This window comes from Lolium perenne, chromosome 6 (genome assembly GCF_019359855.2).
Source record: "Lolium perenne isolate Kyuss_39 chromosome 6, Kyuss_2.0, whole genome shotgun sequence".
In the NCBI taxonomy this organism is placed as follows: domain Eukaryota; kingdom Viridiplantae; phylum Streptophyta; class Magnoliopsida; order Poales; family Poaceae; genus Lolium; species Lolium perenne.
This window is the reverse complement of record NC_067249.2, coordinates 190,374,642-190,398,089: the sequence shown is the minus strand read 5'-3', so window position 1 is coordinate 190,398,089 and position 23,448 is coordinate 190,374,642.

Here is a 23,448-nt window from a genome sequence, read left to right as displayed (position 1 = left end):
ACGCAGACGACGTAGAGATGTGTAGCCTGGAAGAAATATGCCTAATTTTTCTGTCGGGTGATCGATCTCCAGATGATAGTTGATGTCGAACTTTAAATTTCTGCTCCCCGAGCGTGTGATCGGCGGTGCCGATGTAGAGCCATCCGCGTGGATCATAATCTTCTGCTACTCTCCTTTTTTTTATGGAACACAATCCAATCAGCGAAGTTGGTCGTTGACCTCGCGGACCTGACCAGACGCGATCTCCTCCTTCTTTTATCCTTAATCTCGTTGATAATACTGATGATAAACTTGACGAATCTCGCCCAGATAACAAAATCCAGTCGTCGTACTTCCCATCGGGAGCGTCGGTTCGCCGCGGGTGAGCATCCGAATATATCGGGTCTGCAATGTCGGTCCGCGGAAAGCGAGCCCCCGAGTAAGAAGAGTGCGCGATAGCGGACGCGGTCAGCCGAACAGAGCAGTCGACGAGCGAGCTCCCGAATATATCAAGTCCACGACGCAGCAAGCGAGCCCCGAGCATGACGACTGATCCTTGTATCCGATAAACGGCGTAAATACGCCAACATACCGGATGCTCGGCTGTTGAATTTGCGACCGACGTACACAGATCCGACGGGATGAGAATTCCATGCCTGAGCTGCTGCCGCTCTGTGCTGCACGTGGCCGTAACTTGATTGTTCTTAGGTTCTTGAATATTCTTTGACCACATGGCTCAACAGATCATCCAGGGTGAGGATCGTCGTAATTGCCTCCAAGAATTAACTTAGCTTCTTGAGATGGCGATTGCTTTTTCTCTTTGTAACCTGAACCAGCAATTAATCTGTGAACCACGGAGAAGGTGGTTCTCCAACAATTTTTTTCCTTTGCTTGCTTTGTTGGATCGGGTGAGTCCAGGCCACGCTGCTGGTGCCGAAATTGCGGCGTGTTACGGCCTAGTTATCCGATCAACTTCGTATTCAATGTCTCTGTGGCTGTTCGACTGATTGCTTCATAATCTGATTACCCGATCAGCCTAGTTTACTCGATCGGCCTAGTTACCCGACCAGCTTCGTCTGCTTGCCGATGCCACCCTCAGCGCGCCGGTCTTACGCGCCGGACGACCGCGGCGGTTATAGCTAGATTAGATCGATAACCAATTCCAGGTTGTTGCATGAAGTTGAGGCAGATGCTCTGCCCAGATCAGATCTATGCGTTGATGGCAACGAACTTGTCGGATCCCGCCTGGATGACAAAATCCAATCGTCGCGCTTCCCACAGACGGCGCCAATTGACGAGGCGGTTCCTCGGCAATGCCCACCATGAGGGGCTTGGGTTTTAGAGAAAGGCGATGACGGAAGTTCCGGAAGCGAGGCGGTACACGACGTACTCAGGTTCACGTCCCCGCGGTGGAGGATCGCTACGTCCTGCTAGCAATCCAGTATATGAATATATGGGTACAGGGGGCCGCCATAGGCGGAGTAGTTGTATCTAGTCTAGTTCTAGTTCGCGGGTTGCGATGTCTAAGGCGTGTCGCCTCTATGATTATGTTTCTGATTATCTGTCCCTAAGGGGTGCCCCTGCCTGGCTTTATATATCAGCCAAGTCAGGGTTTACGAGAGTCCTAATAGGATTCATATTGGAGTCTTCTTTCCTTGTAGTCCAAGTTGTTAACGCTTGCAGGTCCATCTTGTCGAGTCCTTGTGCTGGTCCGGCTTCGTAGTTTGCACCGGGTATGGCAATGTCGAGTACCCGAAGGGTTATGCCCACGTCAGATGATGCTGAAAAGAAGTTACTCCTAAGTCGTGCAACTAGCACGCCTCAGACGCATCCTCATCTTTTTCCGATCCTGCAAAGAGTCCCCCTCTCACAGCGCCACGCGGAAATCTCCAGCATGATGGACAAGGTGTGGGGACCCGCGGAAACGGAACAACAAGGGCTGAACGACCTCGAGAGCAGTCTCAAAGTCTTTTTCGCCCAACACAAGCATGTGCGCCAGGTAACACCAGCCCCCGGGCATTGGTTTGTACATTTTCCGGGTAATATGTGTGAGCCGATGCCTTTAACTGTGTACCTTAGCAGAAACTTAAAATTTTCCCAAAGTAAGCATTTTAGCCTCGCGTCCAGCCCCCAGAATTTTGAATTTCCGACTAACTCTTACCTGCTTCTCAGAACATGCGGAAGCTGCATGAATATGTGCGCATCCATGTGCTGGAGCAAAAGACACAGATCGAAATGCTGCAAAAGAGGGACGCGGAAAACCAGAAGTCCATTGCGACCCTGGAGACCCGCCTCAAGAGCTATGAAGGTAATGATTCCGGCTTAGCCCCAGGTTCCGCAATGCAACTGTATTTTCGAACTAACCGTGTTCTTCTATTCCCGCCTTTCAGAACAACTTGCCAAACGGCCTTCCGTCGACGAGCTTGCTGCTCAGCTTGAAGTGGTGAATGCCGAGCATGACTCTCTCTAAGAGTTCCTCAAAGAATCCAACGAAACGGAGACTAATAAGAAGAAGGAGCTAGAGGAGAAACATGCCCAGGCCATCGCGAAGCTGAACGGCAAGCTAAAGAAGAGCAACACGCGGATAAAGACGCTGGTCTCCAAGGCAAAAACTTACGAGACGGAGGCGGAGGATATTGACAAGTTGATCTTCCGTAAGGACTTCTTTGCTGTTTTCCGGCTTCTTCTCATTGATTCTGCCTTTATAGCGGAGGGAACTGATCATTTTGTTTCACAGCGACTCTAGGTTTTGAATGGACCAACGAGGCTGCCCTCAGCAGGACAAAAGCTTATGAAGATGCGCGAAACTCTATCAACGATCTCTTCGAAGCCTGCCGCGGAATCGCCAAGTCCCTTAAGTTGAAGAGAGCCGGAACCACCGTGATTGATCGGATGACCAAGCTCATGCGGATGGTGCCGGATCTTATCAAAGACTGGCAAGCGTCTTCCGCCCGCGGGGTCGCCTCTCTCACATTGGCAACGTGCAAAGCTCATTGCCCTGCCATGGACCTCGCGGAGGTCGCGCGCGGAGTTCCAAAGGGCACCAACGTCAAGCTCGCCCTCGCGGAGACCCAAGGATATGATCGGTTGTTAGCCGAGCGAGTGAATAACTCGTTCTGGATCTTCCCGAAGGTTTCTCCGACGCAGAAGATGAAGAAGAAGGCAAGGATGTCGAGGAAGGCTCAGGCTCCAGCGCAGATCAATCCGACGAAGATTCCTGTGATGATTCTAGCGATGCTTCCGTGTACGTGGCTTCAGAGGATGAAGATCATGTCTCCGAGTAAAACCTGAAAAACAATGAAATGCATCATTTTGGCCCCGGAGTGGGTTTGTAATAAGACTTAAGTATTTTTAAGTAGCTAGGGACGAAACAATTACATGTGGGCAGAAAACTTGTCCTGTGATCCTTTAAATTTATGAATGCATGTTTCGTTCGTTTAAAAAAGCAAGTGCTGGTTTCTATGTTTTCCGGCTTGCTCACTTGACCTTCTGATATGTCTCCGACGTATCGATAATTTCTTATGTTCCATGCCACATTATTGATGATATCTACATGTTTTATGCATACTTTATGTCATATTTATGCATTTTCTGGAACTAACCTATTGACGAGATGCCGAAGAGCCAATTCTTTGTTTCTGCTGTTTTTGGTTTCAGAAATCCTAGTAAGGAAATATTCTCGGAATTGGACGAAATCAACGTCCAGGGGCCTATTTTCACACGAAGCTTCCAGAAGACCGGAGAGCTGACGAAGTGGGGCCACGAGGTGGCCAGGTGATAGGGCGGCGCGGCCCAAGCCCTGGCCGCGCCGACCTGTCATCTGGGCCCCTCGTGACGCCCCTTGACCCGCCCTTCCGCCTACAAATAGCCTTCGTCGCGAAACCCCCAGTACCGAGAGCCACGATACGGAAAACCTTCCAGAGACGCCGCCACCGCCAATCCCATCTCGGGGGATTCAGGAGATCGCCTCCGGCACCCTGCCGGAGAGGGAATTCATCTCCCGGAGGACTCTACACCGCCATGGTCTCCTCCGGAGTGATGAGTGAGTAGTCTACCCCTAGACTATGGGTCCATAGCAGTAGCTAGATGGTTGTCTTCTCCTCATTGTGCTTAATTGTCGGGTCTTGTGAGCTGCCGAACATGATCAAGATCATCTATCTGTAATTCTATATGTTGTGTTTGTTGGGATCCGATGAATAGAGAATACCATGTTATGTTGATTATCAATTTATATCTATGTGTTGTTTATGATCTTGCATGCTCTCCGTTACTAGTAGATGCTCTGGCCAAGTTGATGCTTATAACTCCAAGAGGGAGTATTTATGCTCGATAGTGGGTTCATGTCTCCGTGAATCTGGGGGAGTGACAAGAACCCCTAAGGTTATGGATGTGCTGTTGCCACTAGGGATAAAACATTGATGCTATGTCCGAGGATGTAGTTATTGATTACATTACGCGCAATACTTAATGCAATTGTCTATTGTTAGCAACTTAATACTGGAAGGGGTTCGGACGATAACCTGAAGGTGGACTTTTTAGGCATAGATGCATGCTGGATAGCGGTCTATGTACTTTGTCGTAATGCCCAATTAAATCTCACTATACTCATCATAATATGTATGTGCATGGTCATGCCCTCTCTATTTGTCAATTGCCCAACTGTAATTTGTTCACCCAACATGCTATTTATCTTATGGGAGAGACACCACTAGTGAACTGTGGACCCCGGTCCAATTCTTTACATCTGAAATACAATCTACTGTAATACTTGTTCTACTGTTCTCTGCAAACAATCATCATCCACACTATACATCTAATCCTTTGTTACAGCAAGCCGGTGAGATTGACAACCTCACTGTTTCGTTGGGGCAAAGTATCTTGGTTCTGTTGTGCAGGTTCCACGTTGGCGCCGGAATCCCTGGTGTTGTGCCGCACTACATCTCGCCGCCATCAACCTTCAACGTGCTTCTTGACTCCTACTGGTTCGATAAACCTTGGTTTCTAACTGAGGGAAACTTACTGCTGTACGCATCACACCTTCCACTTGGGGTTCCCAACGGTCGCGTGTTGTACGCGTGTCAAGCTAAATTTCTGGCGCCGTTGCTGGGGAGATCAAGACACGCTGCAAGGGGAGTCTCCACATCCCAATCTCTTTACTTTGTTTTTGTCTTGCTGCACTAAATCAAAATAAAAAAAATTAGTTGCTAGTTTTACTTTATTTGCTATCTTGTTTGCTATATCAAAAACACAAAAAAAAATTAGTTACTTGCATTTACTTTATCTAGTTTGCTTTATTTACTATTGCTAAAATGGGTACTTGATACGTCTCCGACGTATCGATAATTTCTTGTGTTCCATGCCACATTATTGATGATATCTACATGTTTTATGCACACTTTATGTCTTATTCGTGCATTTTCTGGAACTAACCTATTAACAAGATGCCGAAGTGCCAGTTGCTGTTTTCTGCTGTTTTTGGTTTCAGAAATCCTAGTAACGAAATATTCTCGGAATTGGACGAAATCAACGCCCAGGGTCCTATTTTGCCACGAAGCTTCCAGAAGACCGAAGAGGAGACGAAGTGGGGCCACGAGGTGGCTACACCCTAGGGCGGCCCGGCCCAAGCCCTGGCCGCGCCGGCCTGTGGTGTGGGCCCCTCGTGCCGCCTCCTGACCTGCCCTTCCGCCTACTTAAAGCCTCCGTCGCGAAACCCCCAGTACCGAGAGCCACGATACGGAAAACCTTCCAGAGACGCCGCCGCCAATCCCATCTCGGGGGATTCAGGAGATCGCCTCCGGCACCCTGCCGGAGAGGGGAATCATCTCCCGGAGGACTCTACGCCGCCATGGTCGCCTCCGGAGTGATGTGTGAGTAGTCTACCCCTGGACTATGGGTCCATAGCAGTAGCTAGATGGTTGTCTTCTCCCCATTGTGCTTAATTGTCGGGTCTTGTGAGCTGCCGAACATGATCAAGATCATCTATCTGTAATTCTATATGTTGCGTTTGTTGGGATCCGATGAATAGAGAATACTTGTTATGTTGATTATCAAAGTTATGTCTATGTGTTGTTTATGATCTTGCATGCTCTCCGTTACTAGTAGATGCTCTGGCCAAGTAGATGCTTGTAACTCCAAGAGGGAGTATTTATGCTCGATAGTGGGTTCATGTCTCCGTGAATCTGGGGAAGTGACAGAAATCTCTAAGATTATGGATGTGCTGTTGCCACTAGGGATAAAACATTGGTGCTATGTTCGAGGACGTAGTTACTGATTACATTACGCGCAATACTTAATGCAATTGTCTGTTGTTAGCAACTTAATACTGGAGGGGGTTCAGATGATAACCTGAAGGTGGACTTTTTAGGCATAGATGCATGCTGGATAGCGGTCTATGTACTTTGTCGTAATGCCCAATTAAATCTCACAATACTCATCATAATATGTATGTGCATGGTCATGCCCTCTTTATTTGTCAATTGCCCAACTGTAATTTGTTCACCCAACATGCTGTTTATCTTATGGGAGAGACACCTCTAGTGAACTGTGGACCCCGGTCCAATTCTCTATACTGAAATACAATCTACTGCAATACTGTTCTACTGTTTTTCTGCAAACAATCATCATCCACACTATACATCTAATCCTTTGTTACAGCAAGCCGGTGAGATTGACAACCTCGCTGTTTCGTTGGGGCAAAGTACTTTGGTTGTGTTGTGCAGGTTCCACGTTGGCGCCGGAATCTCTGGTGTTGCGCCGCACTACATCCCGCCGCCATCAACCTTCAACGTGCTTCTTGGCTCCTACTGGTTCGATAAACCTTGGTTTCATACTGAGGGAAAATTTGCCGTTGTACGCATCACACCTTCCTCTTGGGGTTCCCAACGGACGCGTGCTGTACGCGTATCAAGCTCTTTTCTGGCGCCGTTGCCGGGGAGATCAAGACACGCTGCAAGGGGAGTCTCCACTTCCCAATCTCTTTACTTTGTTTTTGTCTTGCTTAGTTTTATTTACTACTTTGTTTGCTGCACTAAATCAAAATACAAAAAAATTAGTTGCTAGTTTTACTTTATTTGCTATCTTGTTTGCTATATCAAAAACACAAAAAAATTAGTTACTTGTATTTGCTTTACTTATTTCACCATGTTTCCTCCTAAGTTTGTTCTTAAAGATGTACCGGTAGGCCGAGGGTCTATCCTTGGGAAAGATAATATAGAAGATTTTTTCACTCATATTAGTACGGTTGAAGATTTTGAAGATAGACACTTGGTAGAACTTGCTCCTACTTATGAAATTGCTGTTGCTTCTTTAGTACACGCATTAGAAGCTAGATTTGTTAATCTTAATCCTGTGATTCAACATATGTTTCTTACACTCAGTGATATGGAAGAAGGAGAAAAGAAAGATTTTGTATTAGAAACCCTTCTTAAAGAATTTGGGGGAATAGCGAGAGAAGCTAGAAAAGTCTTCACTAAATATAATATGCTAGGCTCTTATACCAACTTTGCCAGTACCCTTGAGAAGATGGAAAAGGATAGACAAAAGTACACTAATAAAGTTAATTATGAGGGGGATATTAAAACATCAATACCTTGCAAGCTCTTGGAAATGTGTGAGGCACTAGAAAAGAATTTTGATTGAATTGTTCCTGAAGATTTGTTTGATGAGAGTAGCAAGCCCAAGACTAATGAAAAGGGAGCCTCTGAAACTCACATAGAAAATATAAAATGCATAGTTGAGAAAACTCCACACCCCGCTGAAGATGCACCACCCTCCGACAATACTTGATACACACTTTCTGCGCCTAGCTGAAAGGCGTTAAAGAAAAGCGCTTATGGGAGACAACCCATGGTTTTTACTACAGTACTTTGTTTTTATTTTGAGTCTTGGAAGTTGTTTACTACTGTAGCAACCTCTCCTTATCTTAGTTTAGTGTTTTGTTGTGCCAAGTAAAGTCGTTGATAGAAAAGTTAGTACTAGATTCGGATTACTGCGCAGAAACAGATTTCTTTGCTGTCACGAATCTGGCTGTTTTCTCTGTAGGTAACTCAGAAAATTATGCCAATTTACGTGAGTGATCCTTAGATATGTACGCAACTTTCATTCAATTTGAGCATTTTCATTTGAGTAAGTCTGGTGCCTCGATAAAATTCGTCAATACGAACTGTTCTGTTTTGACAGATTCTGCCTTTTATTTCGCATTGCCTCTTTTGCTATGTTGGATGAATTTCTTTGATCCATGAATGTCCAGTAGCTTTATGCAATGTCCAGAAGTGTTAAGAATGATTATGTCACCTCTGAACATGTTAATTTTTATTGTCCACTAACCCTCTAATGAGTTGTTCTAAGTTTGGTGTGGAGGAAGTTTTCAAGGATCAAGAGAGGAGTATGATGCAATATGATCAAGGAGAGTGAAAGCTCTAAGCTTGGGGATGCCCCGGTGGTTCACCCCTGCATATTCTAAGAAGACTCAAGCATCTAAGCTTGGGGATGCCCAAGGCATCCCCTTCTTCATCGACAACATTATCAGGTTCCTCCCCTGAAACTATATTTTTATTCCATCACATCTTATGTGCTTTTCTTGGAGCGTCGGTTTGTTTTTGTTTTTGTTTTGTTTGAATAAAATGGATCCTAGCATTCATTGTATGGGAGAGAGACACGCTCCGCTGTAGCATATGGACAAGTATGTCCTTAGGCTCTACTCATAGTATTCATGGCGAAGTTTCTTCTTCGTTAAATTGTTATATGGTTGGAATTGGAAAATGATACATGTAGTAATTTGCTATAATGTCTTGGATAATGTGATACTTGGAAATTGTTGTGCTCATGTTTAAGCTCTTGCATCATATGCTTTGCACCCATTAATGAAGAAATGCATAGAGCATGCTAAAATTTGGTTTGCATATTTGGTCTCTCTAAGGTCTAGATAATTTCTAGTATTGAGTTTGAACAACAAGGAAGACGGTGTAGAGTCTTATAATGTTTTCAATATGTCTTTTATGTGAGTTTTGCTGCACCAGTTCATCCTTGTGTTTGTTTCAAATAGCCTTGCTAGCCTAAACCTTGTATCGAGAGGGAATACTTCTCATGCATCCAAAATCCTTGAGCCAACCACTATGCCATTTGTGTCCACCATACCTACCTACTACATGGTATTTCTCCGCCATTCCAAAGTAAATTGCTTGAGTGCTACCTTTAAAATTCCATCATTCACCTTTGCAATATATAGCTCATGGGACAAATAGCTTAAAAACTATTGTGGTATTGAATATGTACTTATGCACTTTATCTCTTATTAAGTTGCTTGTTGCGCGATAACCATGTTCACTGGGGACGCCATCAACTACTCTTTGTTGAATTTCATGTGAGTTGCTATGCATGTTCGTCTTGTCTGAAGTAAGAGAGATCTACCACCTTATGGTTAAGCATGCATATTATTAGAGAAGAACATTGGGCCGCTAACTAAAGCCATGGTCCATGGTGGAAGTTTCAGTTTTGGACATATATCCTCAATCTCATACGAGAAAATTATTAATTGTTGTTACATGCTTATGCATAAAAGAGGAGTCCATTATCTGTTGTCTATGTTGTCCCGGTATGGATGTCTAAGTTGAGAATAATCAATAGCGAGAAATCCAATGCGAGCTTTCTCCTTAGACCTTTGTACAGGCGGCATAGAGGTACCCCTTTGTGACACTTGGTCAAAACATGTGCATTGCGATGATCCGGTAGTCCAAGCTAATTAGGACAAGGTGCGAGCACTATTAGTATACTATGCATGAGGCTTGCAACTTGTAAGATATAATTTACATGATACATATGCTTTATTACTACCGTTGACAAAATTGTTTCATGTTTTCAAAATCAAAGCTCTAGCACAAATATAGCAATCGATGCTTTTCCTCTATGGAGGACCATTCTTTTACTTTTATTGTTGAGTCAGTTCACCTATTTCTCTCCACCTCAAGAAGCAAACACTTGTGTGAACTGTGCATTGATTCCTACATACTTGCATATTGCACTTATTATATTACTCTATGATGACAATATCCATGAGATATACATGTTACAAGTTGAAAGCAACCGCTGAAACTTAATCTTCCTTTGTGTTGCTTCAATGCTTTTACTATGAATTATTGCTTTATGAGTTAACTCTTATGCAAGACTTATTGATGCTTGTCTTGAAGTACTATTCATGAAAAGTCTTTGCTATATGATTCACTTGTTTACTCATGTCATATACATTGTTTTGATCGCTGCATTCACTACATATGCTTTACAAATAGTATGATCAAGGTTATGATGACATGTCACTCCAGAAATTATCTTTGTTATCGTTTTACCTGCTCGGGATGAGCAGAACTAAGCTTGGGGATGTTGATACGTCTCCGACGTATCGATAATTTCTTGTGTTCCATGCCACATTATTGATGATATCTACATGTTTTATGCACACTTTATGTCTTATTCGTGCATTTTCTGGAACTAACCTATTAACAAGATGCCGAAGTGCCAGTTGCTGTTTTCTGCTGTTTTTGGTTTCAGAAATCCTAGTAACGAAATATTCTCAGAATTGGACGAAATCAACGCCCAGGGTCCTATTTTGCCACGAAGCTTCCAGAAGACCGAAGAGGAGACGAAGTGGGGCCACGAGGTGGCTACACCCTAGGGCGGCGCGGCCCAAGCCCTGGCCGCGCCGGCCTGTGGTGTGGGCCCCTCGTGCCGCCTCCTGACCTGCCCTTCCGCCTACTTAAAGCCTCCGTCGCGAAACCCCCAGTACCGAGAGCCACGATACGGAAAACCTTCCAGAGACGCCGCCGCCGCCAATCCCATCTCGGGGGATTCAGGAGATCGCCTCCGGCACCCTGCCGGAGAGGGGAATCATCTCCCGGAGGACTCTACGCCGCCATGGTCGCCTCCGGAGTGATGTGTGAGTAGTCTACCCCTGGACTATGGGTCCATAGCAGTAGCTAGATGGTTGTCTTCTCCCCATTGTGCTTAATTGTCGGGTCTTGTGAGCTGCCGAACATGATCAAGATCATCTATCTGTAATTCTATATGTTGCGTTTGTTGGGATCCGATGAATAGAGAATACTTGTTATGTTGATTATCAAAGTTATGTCTATGTGTTGTTTATGATCTTGCATGCTCTCCGTTACTAGTAGATGCTCTGGCCAAGTAGATGCTTGTAACTCCAAGAGGGAGTATTTATGCTCGATAGTGGGTTCATGTCTCCGTGAATCTGGGGAAGTGACAGAAATCTCTAAGATTATGGATGTGCTGTTGCCACTAGGGATAAAACATTGGTGCTATGTTCGAGGACGTAGTTACTGATTACATTACGCGCAATACTTAATGCAATTGTCTGTTGTTAGCAACTTAATACTGGAGGGGGTTCAGATGATAACCTGAAGGTGGACTTTTTAGGCATAGATGCATGCTGGATAGCGGTCTATGTACTTTGTCGTAATGCCCAATTAAATCTCACAATACTCATCATAATATGTATGTGCATGGTCATGCCCTCTTTATTTGTCAATTGCCCAACTGTAATTTGTTCACCCAACATGCTGTTTATCTTATGAGAGAGACACCTCTAGTGAACTGTGGACCCCGGTCCAATTCTCTATACTGAAATACAATCTACTGCAATACTGTTCTACTGTTTTTCTGCAAACAATTATCATCCACACTATACATCTAATCCTTTGTTACAGCAAGCCGGTGAGATTGACAACCTCGCTGTTTCGTTGGGGCAAAGTACTTTGGTTGTGTTGTGCAGGTTCCACGTTGGCGCCGGAATCTCTGGTGTTGCGCCGCACTACATCCCGCCGCCATCAACCTTCAACGTGCTTCTTGGCTCCTACTGGTTCGATAAACCTTGGTTTCATACTGAGGGAAAACTTGCCGCTGTACGCATCACACCTTCCTCTTGGGGTTCCCAACGGACGCGTGCTGTACGCGTATCAGTACTCCTAAAAATACTAAGTTGTGTGACTTCACAACTACAAATAATAATGATTTCTTATGCACACCTATTGCTCCACCTGCTACTACAGCAGAATTCTTTGAAATTAAACCTGCTTTACTAAATCTTGTTATGCGAGAGCAATTTTCTGGTGTTAGTTCTGATGATGCTGCTGCCCATCTCAATAATTTTGTTGAACTTTGTGAAATGCAAAAGTATAAAGATGTAGATGGTGACATTATAAAATTAAAATTGTTCCCTTTCTCATTAAGAGGAAGAGCTAAAGATTGGTTGCTATCTCTGCCTAAGAATAGTATTGATTCATGGACTAAATGCAAGGATGCTTTTATTGGTAGATATTATCCCCCTGCTAAAATTATATCTTTGAGGAGTAGCATAATGAATTTTAAACAATTGGATAATGAGCATGTTGCACAAGCATGGGAAAGAATGAAATCTTTGGTTAAAAATTGCCCAACCCATGGACTGACTACTTGGATGATCATCCAAACCTTTTATGCAGGACTGAATTTCTCTTCGCGGAACCTATTGGATTCAGCTGCTGGAGGTACCTTTATGTCCATCACTCTTGGTGGAGCAACAAAGCTTCTTGATAATATGATGATCAATTACTCTGAATGGCACACGGAAAGAGCTCCACAAGGTAAGAAGGTAAATTCTGTCGAAGAAACCTCTTCCTTGAGTGATAAGATTGATGCTATTATGTCTATGCTTGTGAATGATAGGACTAATGTTGATCCTAATAATATTCCGTTAGCTTCATTGGTTGCTCAAGAAGAACATGTTGATGTAAACTACATTAAAAATAATAATTTCAACAACAATGCTTACCGGAACAATTCTAGTAACAACTATAGGCCATATCCTTATAATAATGGCAACGGCTATGGTAATTCTTATGGGAATTCTTACAAAAATAATAGGAATACACCCCCTGGACTTTAAGCCATGCTTAAAGAATTTATTAGTATACAAACTGCTTTTAACAAATCTGTTGAAGAAAAGCTTGGGAAAATTGATATACTTGCTTCTAAAGTCGATAGTCTTGCTGCTGATGTTGATCTTTTGAAATCGAAAGTTATGCCTCATGAAAATCATAATAATAAAATTGTTACTACAGCAAATGCCATCCAAGTTAGAATTAATGAGAATATAAGATTGATGGCCGAATTGCGTGCTAGGTGGGAAAGAGAAGAAAATGAAAAAAGAAGATAATATAGCTAAAGTTTGGACTATTACCACTACTAGCAATGCTAATGCTCCACAAGTTGCTGCACCTCCCACTAATAATGGTAAAAGAATTGGTGTTAGCAATGTTTCCACTTCTAATGCAAAGCGCGAAAAACTGCCCGAAACTGCTAAAACTGCTGAAACTGCCTGTGATAAAACTGCTGGAATTTTTTCCAACATTGGGGATGATGATTCCATTGCTTTAGATCATAATGGTTTGGATTTTGATGATTGCCACATCTCTGAAGTTATAAAGTTCTTACAAAAACTTGCTAAGAGTCCTAATGCTAGTGCTATAAATTTGGCTTTCACGAAACAAATTACAAATGCTCTCATAAAAGTTAGAGAAGAGAAATTAGAACGCGAAGCTTCTATTCCTAGAAAGCTAGAGGATGGTTGGGAGCCCATCATTAAGATGAAGGTCAATGATTTTGATTGTAATGCTTTATGTGATCTTGGTGCAAGTATTTCTGTTATGCCTAAGAAAATTTATAATATGCTTGACTTGCCACCGCTGAAAAATTGTTATTTGGATGTTAATCTTGCTGATCATTCTACAAAGAAACCTTTGGGGAAAGTTGATAATGTTCGCATTACCGTTAACAATAACCTTGTCCCCGTTGATTTTGTTGTCTTGGATATTGAATGCAATGCATCTTGTCCCATTATATTGGGAAGACCTTTTCTTCGAACTGTTGGTGCTACGATTGATATGAAGGAAGGTAATATTAAATATCAATTTCCTCTCAAGAAAGGTATGGAACACTTCCCTAGAAAGAGAATGAAGTTACCTTTTGATTCTATTATTAGAACAAATTATGATGCTGATACTTTGTCTCTTGATAATACTTGATACACACTTTCTGCGCCTAGCTGAAAGGCGTTAAAAAAAAGCGCTTATGGGAGACAACCCATGTTTTTACTACAGTAATTTTGTTTTATATTTGAGTCTTGGAAGTTTTTTACTACTGTAGCAATCTCTCCTTATCTTAGTTTTGTGTTTTGTTGTGCCAAGTAAAGTCGTTGATAGTAAGGTTCATACTAGATTTGGATTACTGCGCAGAAACAGATTTCTTTGCTGTCACGAATCTGGGCAAAATTCTCTGTAGGTAACTCAGAAAATTATGCCAATTTACGTGAGTGATCCTGAGATATGTACGCAACTTTCATTCAATTTGAGCATTTTCATTTGAGCAAGTCTGGTGCCTCTATAAAATTCGTCTTTACAAACTGTTCTGTTTTGACAGATTCTGCCTTTTATTTCGCATTGCCTATTTTGCTATGTTTGATGGATATTTCGATTCCACTGAATTTCAGTAGCTTTGTGCAATGTCCAGAAGTGTTAAGAATAATTATGTCACCTCTGAACATGTATATTTTGATTGTGCACTAACCCTCTAATGAGTTGTTTTGAGTTTGGTGTGGAGGAAGTTTTCAAGGATCAAGAGAGGGAGATGATACAACATGATCAAGGAGAGTGAAAGCTCTAAGCTTGGGGTTGCCCCGGTGGTTCACCCCTGCATATATCAAGAACACTCAAGCGTCTAAGCTTGGGGATGCCCAAGGCATCCCCTTCTTCATCGACAACATTATCAGGTTCCTCCCCTGAAACTATATTTTTATTCCATCACATCTTATGTGCTTTGCTTGGAGCGTCTGTTTGTTTTTGTTTTTGTTTTGTTTGAATAAAATGGATCCTAGCATTCTTTGTGTGGGAGAGAGACACGCTCCGCTGTTGCATATGGACAAGTATGTCCTTAGGCTTTACTCATAATATTCATGGCGAAGTTTCTTCTTCGTTAAATTGTTATATGGTTGGAATTGGAAAATGATACATGTAGTAATTGCTATAATGTCTTGGATAATGTGATACTTGGCAATTGTTGTGCTCATGTTTAAGCTCTTGCATCATATACTTTGCACCTATTAATGAAGAAATACATAGAGCATGCTAAAATTTGGTTTGCATATTTGGTCTCTCTAAAGTCTAGATAATTTCTAGTATTGAGTTTGAACAACAAGGAAGACGGTGTAGAGTCTTATAATGTTTACAATATGTCTTTTATGTGAGTTTTGCTGCACCGCTTCATCCTTGTGTTTGTTTCAAATAGCCTTGCTAGCCTAAACCTTGTATCGAGAGGGAATACTTCTCATGCATCCAAAATACTTGAGCCAACCACTATGCCATTTGTGTCCACCATACCTACCTACTACATGGTATTTCTCCGCCATTCCAAAGCAAATTGCTTGAGTGCTACCTTTAAATTTCTATCCTCTACCTTTGCAATATATAGCTCATGGGACAAATAGCTTAAAAACTATTGTGGTATTGAATATGTACTTATGCACTTTATCTCTTATTAAGTTGCTCGTTGTGCGATAACCATGTTCCTGGGGACGCCATCAACTACTCTTTGTTGAATATCATGTGAGTTGCTATGCATGTCCGTCTTGTCTGAAGTAAGGGAGATTTACCACATTTAATGGTTAGAGCATGCATATTGTTAGAGAAGAACATTGGGCCGCTAACTAAAACCATGAATCATGGTGGAAGTTTCAGTTTTGGACATATATCCTCAATCTCATATGAGAACATTAATTGTTGCTACATGCTTATGCATAAAAGAGGAGTCCATTATCTGTTGTCTATGTTGTCCCGGTATGGATGTCTAAGTTGAGAATAATCAATAGCGAGAAATCCAATGTGAGCTTTCTCCTTAGACCTTTGTACAGGCAGCATAGAGGTACCCCTTTGTGACACTTGGTTAAAACATGTGCATTGCGATAATCCCGGTAATCCAAGCTAACTAGGACAAGGTGCGGGCACTATTAGTATACTATGCATGAGGCTTGCAACTTGTAAGATATAATTTACATAACACATATGCTTTATTACTACCGTTGACAAAATTGTTTCTTGTTTTCAAAACCAAAGCTCTAGCACAAATATAGCAATCGATGCTTTCCTCTTTGAAGGACCTTTCTTTTACTTTTATTGTTGAGTCAGTTCACCTATCTCTCTACCTCAAGAAGCAAACACTTGTGTGAACTGTGCATTGATTCCTACATACTTGCATATTGCACTTGTTATATTACTTTACATTGACAATATCCATGAGATATACATGTTATAAGTTGAAAGCAACCGCTGAAACTTCATGTTCCTTTGTGTTTCTTCAATGTCTTTACTTTGAATTATTGCTTTATGAGTTAACTTTTATGCAAGACTTATTGATGCTTGTCTTGAAGTACTATTCATGAAAAGTCTTTGCTACATGATTCATTTGTTTACTCATGTCATTTACATTGTTTTGATCGCTGCATTCATTACATATGCTTACAATAGTATGATCAAGGTTATGATGGCATGTCACTCCAGAAATTATCTTTGTTATCGTTTACCTGCTCGGGACGAGCAGAAACTAAGCTTGGGGATGCTGATACGTCTCCGACGTATCGATAATTTCTTATGTTCCATGCCACATTATTGATGATATCTACATGTTTTATGCACACTTTATGTCATATTCGTGCATTTTCTGGAACTAACCTATTAACAAGATGCCGAAGTGCCAGTTGCTGTTTTCTGCTGTTTTTGGTTTCAGAAATCCTAGTAAGGAAATATTCTCGGAATTGGACGAAATCAACGCCCAGGGGCCTATTTTCACACAAGCTTCCAGAAGACCGGAGAGCTGACGAAGTGGGGCCACGAGGTGGCCAGGTGATAGGGCGGCGCGGCCCAAGCCCTGGCCGCGCCGACCTGTCATCTGGGCCCCTCGTGACGCCCCTTGACCTGCCCTTCCGCCTACAAATAGCCTTCGTCGCGAAACCCCCAGTACCGAGAGCCACGATACGGAAAACCTTCCAGAGACGCCGCCGCCGCCAATCCCATCTCGGGGGATTCAGGAGATCGCCTCCGGCACCCTGCCGGAGAGGGGATTCATCTCCCGGAGGACTCTACACCGCCATGGTCGCCTCCGGAGTGATGAGTGAGTAGTCTACCCCTGGACTATGGGTCCATAGCAGTAGCTAGATGGTTGTCTTCTCCTCATTGTGCTTAATTGTCGGGTCTTGTGAGCTGCCGAACATGATCAAGATCATCTATCTGTAATTCTATATGTCGTGTTTGTTGGGATCCGATGAATAGAGAATACCATGTTATGTTGATTATCAATTTATATCTATGTGTTGTTTATGATCTTGCATGCTCTCCGTTACTAGTAGATGCTCTGGCCAAGTTGATGCTTATAACTCCAAGAGGGAGTATTTATGCTCGATAGTGGGTTCATGTCTCCGTGAATCTGGGGGAGTGACAAGAACCCCTAAGGTTATGGATGTGCTGTTGCCACTAGGGATAAAACATTGATGCTATGTCCGAGGATGTAGTTATTGATTACATTACGCGCAATACTTAATGCAATTGTCTGTTGTTAGCAACTTAATACTAGAAGGGGTTCGGACGATAACCTGAAGGTGGACTTTTTAGGCATAGATGCATGCTGGATAGCGATCTATGTACTTTGTCGTAATGCCCAATTAAATCTCACTATACTCATCATAATATGTATGTGCATGGTCATGCCCTCTCTATTTGTCAATTGCCCAACTGTAATTTGTTCACCCAACATGCTATTTATCTTATGGGAGAGACACCACTAGTGAACTGTGGACCCCGGTCCAATTCTTTACATCTGAAATACAATCTACTGCAATACTTGTTCTACTGTTCTCTGCAAACAATCATCATTCACACTATACATCTAATCCTTTGTTACAGCAAGCCGGTGAGATTGACAACCTCACTGTTTCGTTGGGGCAAAGTATCTTGGTTGTGTTGTGCAGGTTCCACGTTGGCGCCGGAATCCCTGGTGTTGCGCCGTACTACATCTCGCCGCCATCAACCTTCAACGTGCTTCTTGACTCCTACTGGTTCGATAAACCTTGGTTTCTAACTGAGGGAAACTTACTGCTGTACGCATCACACCTTCCACTTGGGGTTCCCAACGGTTGCGTGCTGTACGCGTGTCACCTTCCACGAGCCGGAAGACCTTTAGCCGAAAATGCTCGCCAGCAGTGATGAAGCCCAATGGCAGTCCGTCAATAACCGCGGAAACAAGCCCCCACCCGAGGTGCCGGAAGTCACTGCCAGGAATCCATGAGTTCGCAACGGAAAACTTTTCCACCAGAAAACTTAAGCTTACGTCTTATAGGACGATTTTGAAAAAAAACACAACTTTCATACATGCCTAGGAGGAAATATCCAGCTCTGGGGTTTTAGTCGAAAAACATACACGATCTAAAAATGAACAAGTAAAGGAGGTAAAAGACTCAAAGAGTGAACCATATGGTTTATTTCATTGATCATGTATCATGGATATTACAAAGTTTGTAATGTGAAAAACTGCTAAGTGTGGAAAGGACGTAGCTATGCTATATTCCAGGGACGATCTGTCTCATTATAGATGTCATCCGGATCCTCTCGCTTTCGTTTCCGGTACCAATTTGCAGGTCTATCTTTTTTCTCACGGAAATCTACGAGGTAGTATGATCCATTGTGTAGCACTTTGCTAACGACAAAAGGTCCTTCCCATGGATATTGCAACTTATGCTCTTTCACCTATCGAAGGCGGAGGACCAGGTCACCTACCCTAAACGAGTGATTCCGAACTCGACGGCTATGGTACCATCTGAGTTTATGCTGGTAAATGGTGGAGCGTTGGTCAGCTAAGTTCCGAGCTTCTTTGATCAGGTCCACAGATAGCTGTCTGGCCTCGTCAGCTGTATCTTCACTATAGGCGGAAACTCACGGTGAATCGTGGATGATGTCGAAGGGAAGCACTGCTTCAGATCCGTATACTAGGAAGAAAGGGGTGAACCCTGTTGATCTGTTAGGGGTAGTTCGTAAACTCCACAAAACAGCATCTAGCTCTTCTGCCCAAGCTTTGGCTGCGCGACGCAATGGTTCTTCAAGGCGAGGCTTGACTCCGGCTAGTATGAGACCATTGGCTCGCTCCACCTGTCCATTGGACTGCGGATGCGCCATAGATGCTAGGTCAAGCCGGATCCCTATGTCGTGACAACAATCGTTGAGTTCTCCTTGAGCAAAGTTTGTGCCATTGTCTATGATTATGCTGTGCGGGATGCCATATCTCACTACGAGGCTGCAGACGAATTTTAGTGATGTAGCACTGATAACCCACAAGTATAGGGGATCGCGGCAGTCTTCGCGGGAAGTAAAACCCAAATTTATTGATTCGACACAAGGGGAGGTAAAGAATACTTATAAGCCTTAACAACTGAGTTGTCAATTCAGCTGCACCTGGAAAAGCACTAGTAACAGGGGTGATGTGAAAGCAGCAGTAATATGAGAGCAGTAGTAATAGTAACACAGCAGCAGTAGCAATAACACAGAGGCGATGGCACCAGAAAATAGTTGATACTACTTCCAATGACATATAGAACGAGTATATGATGATGAGAGATGGACCGGGGTTCCCAGCGATCTACACTAGTGGTAACTCTCCAATAACAAGTGAAAAGTGTTGGGTGAATAAATTACAGTTGGGCAATTGATAGGATTCAAAGCATTAAGACAGAACATCAAGATTATTAATCATGTAGGCATGTTTTCCATATATAGTCATACGTGCTCGCAATGAGAAACTTGTACAACATCTTTTGTCCTACCAGCCGGTGGCAGCCGGGTCTCAAGGGAATCTACTGGATATTAAGGTACTCCTTTTAATAGAGTACCGGAGCAAAGCATTAACACTTGGTGAAAACATGTGATCCTCATACCTACGTCTTCCCCTCCAGTTGTCCCAATTTCTGTCACTTTGGGGCCTTCGGTTCCGGACATAGACATGTGCATACAACTTGTAGATACAATCTAAGTAATAATTATAAAGCTCAAATCTAAGATCATGCCACTCAGGCCCTAGTGACAAGCATTAAGCATAACAAGATTGCAGCAACAATAACTTCACAAACTTTATAGATAGACTAATCATAATGTATCATCCATCGGATCCCAACAAACACAACACCGATTACATCAGATGGATCTCAATCATGTAAGGCAGCTCATGAGACCATTGTATTGAAGTACATGGAGGAGAGAATACCAACTAGCTACTGCTAGAACCCGTAGTCCATGGGGGAACTACTCACGGAGCATAATGGAGGCGGTGGCGTTGATGGAGATGGCTTCCGGGGGCACTTCGATCCCCGTCCCGGCAGGGTGCCAGAACAGAGACTTCTGTCCCCCGAATTGGAGTTTCGCGATGGCGGCGGCGCCCCTGGAGTCTTTCTGGAGTTTCGTCAATTGGTATCGCGTTTTTAGGTCGAAGGGGCTTATATAGGCGAAGAGACGGAGTCGGAGGGTGCCTGCGCCCCCCTCACAGTAGGCCGGTGCGGCCAGGCCTGGGGCCGCGCCGCCATGTTGTGTGGTGGCCCCCTGGCCCCTCTCCGACTCTCCTTCGGTGTTCTGGATGCTTCCGGGAAAAAAAAGATGTTGGGTCTTCGTTTCGTCGAATTCCGAGAATATTGCCCGAACAGCCTTTCTGGAACCAAAAACAGCAGAAAACAGGAACTGGCACTGTGGCATCTTGTTAATAGGTTAGTTCCGGAAAACGCATAAAAACATTATAAAGTGTGAGCAAAACATGTAGGTATCTATTATATACTAAAAGCAAAATACGAAGGTTTAAAATAGAGACATGAGGTTAATCCACATCATCTTAATTATTATGACAGTTGGATTCAAATTTTGCAGCCAAGATTTAATGAGAAATTAGAAGTTATATATGTTACGTACAATATTGGTCGTGTACAAACAAGCTCAAGATCGACACATTAAAAAAACACATTAGACAGCTAGATCTAAATTAGTGCACTTTTTTTTTTGACACGGAGAGGACTCATGGTTAGGTACACCCGGGCAAATCTGATATGATAGATTCAGGTTTCCTATTATTGGGGATCTTTCTTCCAAGTTGTTTCATACACCAGAATCTCAGGATTTTTTTGCACGCCCAAGTAGTTTTCAATACACACATACGATATGTTTTCAAACTGGTAGCAATTTTTTTTTGTGCAACAATCATCATACTAGGTTATATGGATAGAGTCCGCTTCCAAATACGTCAAAACCAAAACGTACCGGTAGTCATTGTGTCTTAGCCCTTAGTATAATGCGCTAGGAACCGTGAAGACTCAGGACATACAGCTCTTTTTATTTTTATTTGAGACGTACATCCCAATCCTTACGTACTAGGTAGGAGGTGGCAGGGAGAAGACATGTTGGGTACACCAAATTATAAGTTGATATATAAGGTTTATACATGTATACACATGTATGTGTACGTGCAAATAATGAGAACACAACCATAGCAAATGTAATTAGGCTGCCGAGTGCATATGAACACACTGTTTGAAAACATGTTTTAATATATTAAAAATTGAAAAAAAAATTGCATGTAGATCCAGACATTTTATGTTGGTACACAAGTTTTTGGGACAAAAGAACATATTTTGTGTTCCGTGTAAAAGTGATCTTTTTTTGATCCCAGCACATGACTATTCACGGATTTTCTTTTATATTTTTACACTTTTTCCCGAAAACTTACATGTTTCTAGAACTATCTATAAAAAAGTATAGACTAAAACATTCTCATTAATTATACACGGGGGCGTATGAAGGTGCCTATATCGTTGTTCCAAACTATACAGAGTAGACGTCATCTCACTCTTATAGTGATAGCTATAGATCTCTTTGATTTGACATAAACTAATCTGTTCATATATGTATATCAAAAATACAATGTGCGTTAAAGAAGTGAGATACAGTATAAAATTTGTAAAATAAAATTGAAAATTCCAGCCATAAATTTTGACACACAATTTTCTTCTAGACCATCAATAAATTACAACATACATAAGAGATGATCTTTACTTTTTTGTGTCAAAAAATAAGAGATGATCTTTAAAAAACTGAAAAGCTATTTTTTAGTAAGGAGAATTAGAGTTTTCACACTAAGCACATTGTTGATTTTACTATAAGAATATTAGTGCCTATAGAAGGCACAGACAAGGTCGCATCATATTTTGGTAATTACGGAATTTGGAAATAGTTTTGAACAAGTAGATTACTTTTACTAAAACACTTATATATGTTGTTAGGAACTAATCCTAGAATTTTTCATGCTGTACTGATTTCCCCCCAATCTATATAGTTTCTATTCATTTATAAGTTAAGATGAGGTGCCATCGAAATTGTAAGTTCTGTCTTATTATTTTCTTTGTAATCATCTGATTCAACTGATTTCCTAAAGTATTTATTGCACTAACATGGAATGTTTAGAATGGTCGGGAAGCACGAAACGACTATAAATGGTCAGGAAGCATAATTGTTGTTCTGAGATTTTGTGGCCAATAACACACAAAATGACTATGTTCTCTAAGCCAACATAGAGATGTTACATGATAGAAATAATGTGAGAAAATATTAATACGGCTGATTGAAGAGCGGGTTATATCAAAGAGGATTGATGAAATTAGATAAATATGATACCGCATCTATTTCATGATACATAATGCGGTCAAACTTCTTTATCTTACGCTAATGACATGTAGATATTTGAAACTATACTAAATCATTGCAGATAAAGTTCTCTAATTCAATAATTGATATATAGATAGAAAATTATTTATAATCATTATTTATTTAGAATACTTCAGGATATTTGATCAATAAATTGATATAAAAAATAGTGGCCAAAGTTGCATCATAACCATACATGCATCTTAAAAGTTACTTATTTCATAACAATCAGGAAATGCATGTGTCTCAAAGAAAAGAGGGGCAAGTTATAAGAATACACATAATTTTGTTTGCGGGGAAAAAAGAATTAAGATTCTGCAAAGCAAAAAAAACTTGCTTATGTTTGCCCTAAATATCAAGGAATATAACCTTCTATTCACTTTACTTAAATATCTTTTAATATGTCTCATCTTCAACATCGAGAACTTGGATGTGTGTCATGTTTTCTTCCGATTAAAGAATTTGCAATCATTTATGTACTACTAGAGTACTTACTAAATACGCATGTTTATTTTTATGATTTTGTTGTATTATGAATCCTATTCTTTTTTATAGATCATGTTCTAATGATTTCCAAAAATCTATATAGTTTCTATTCATTTAAGACTTAGGAGGACATGACATTTCCCATACATTATTTCTTATTCATTTT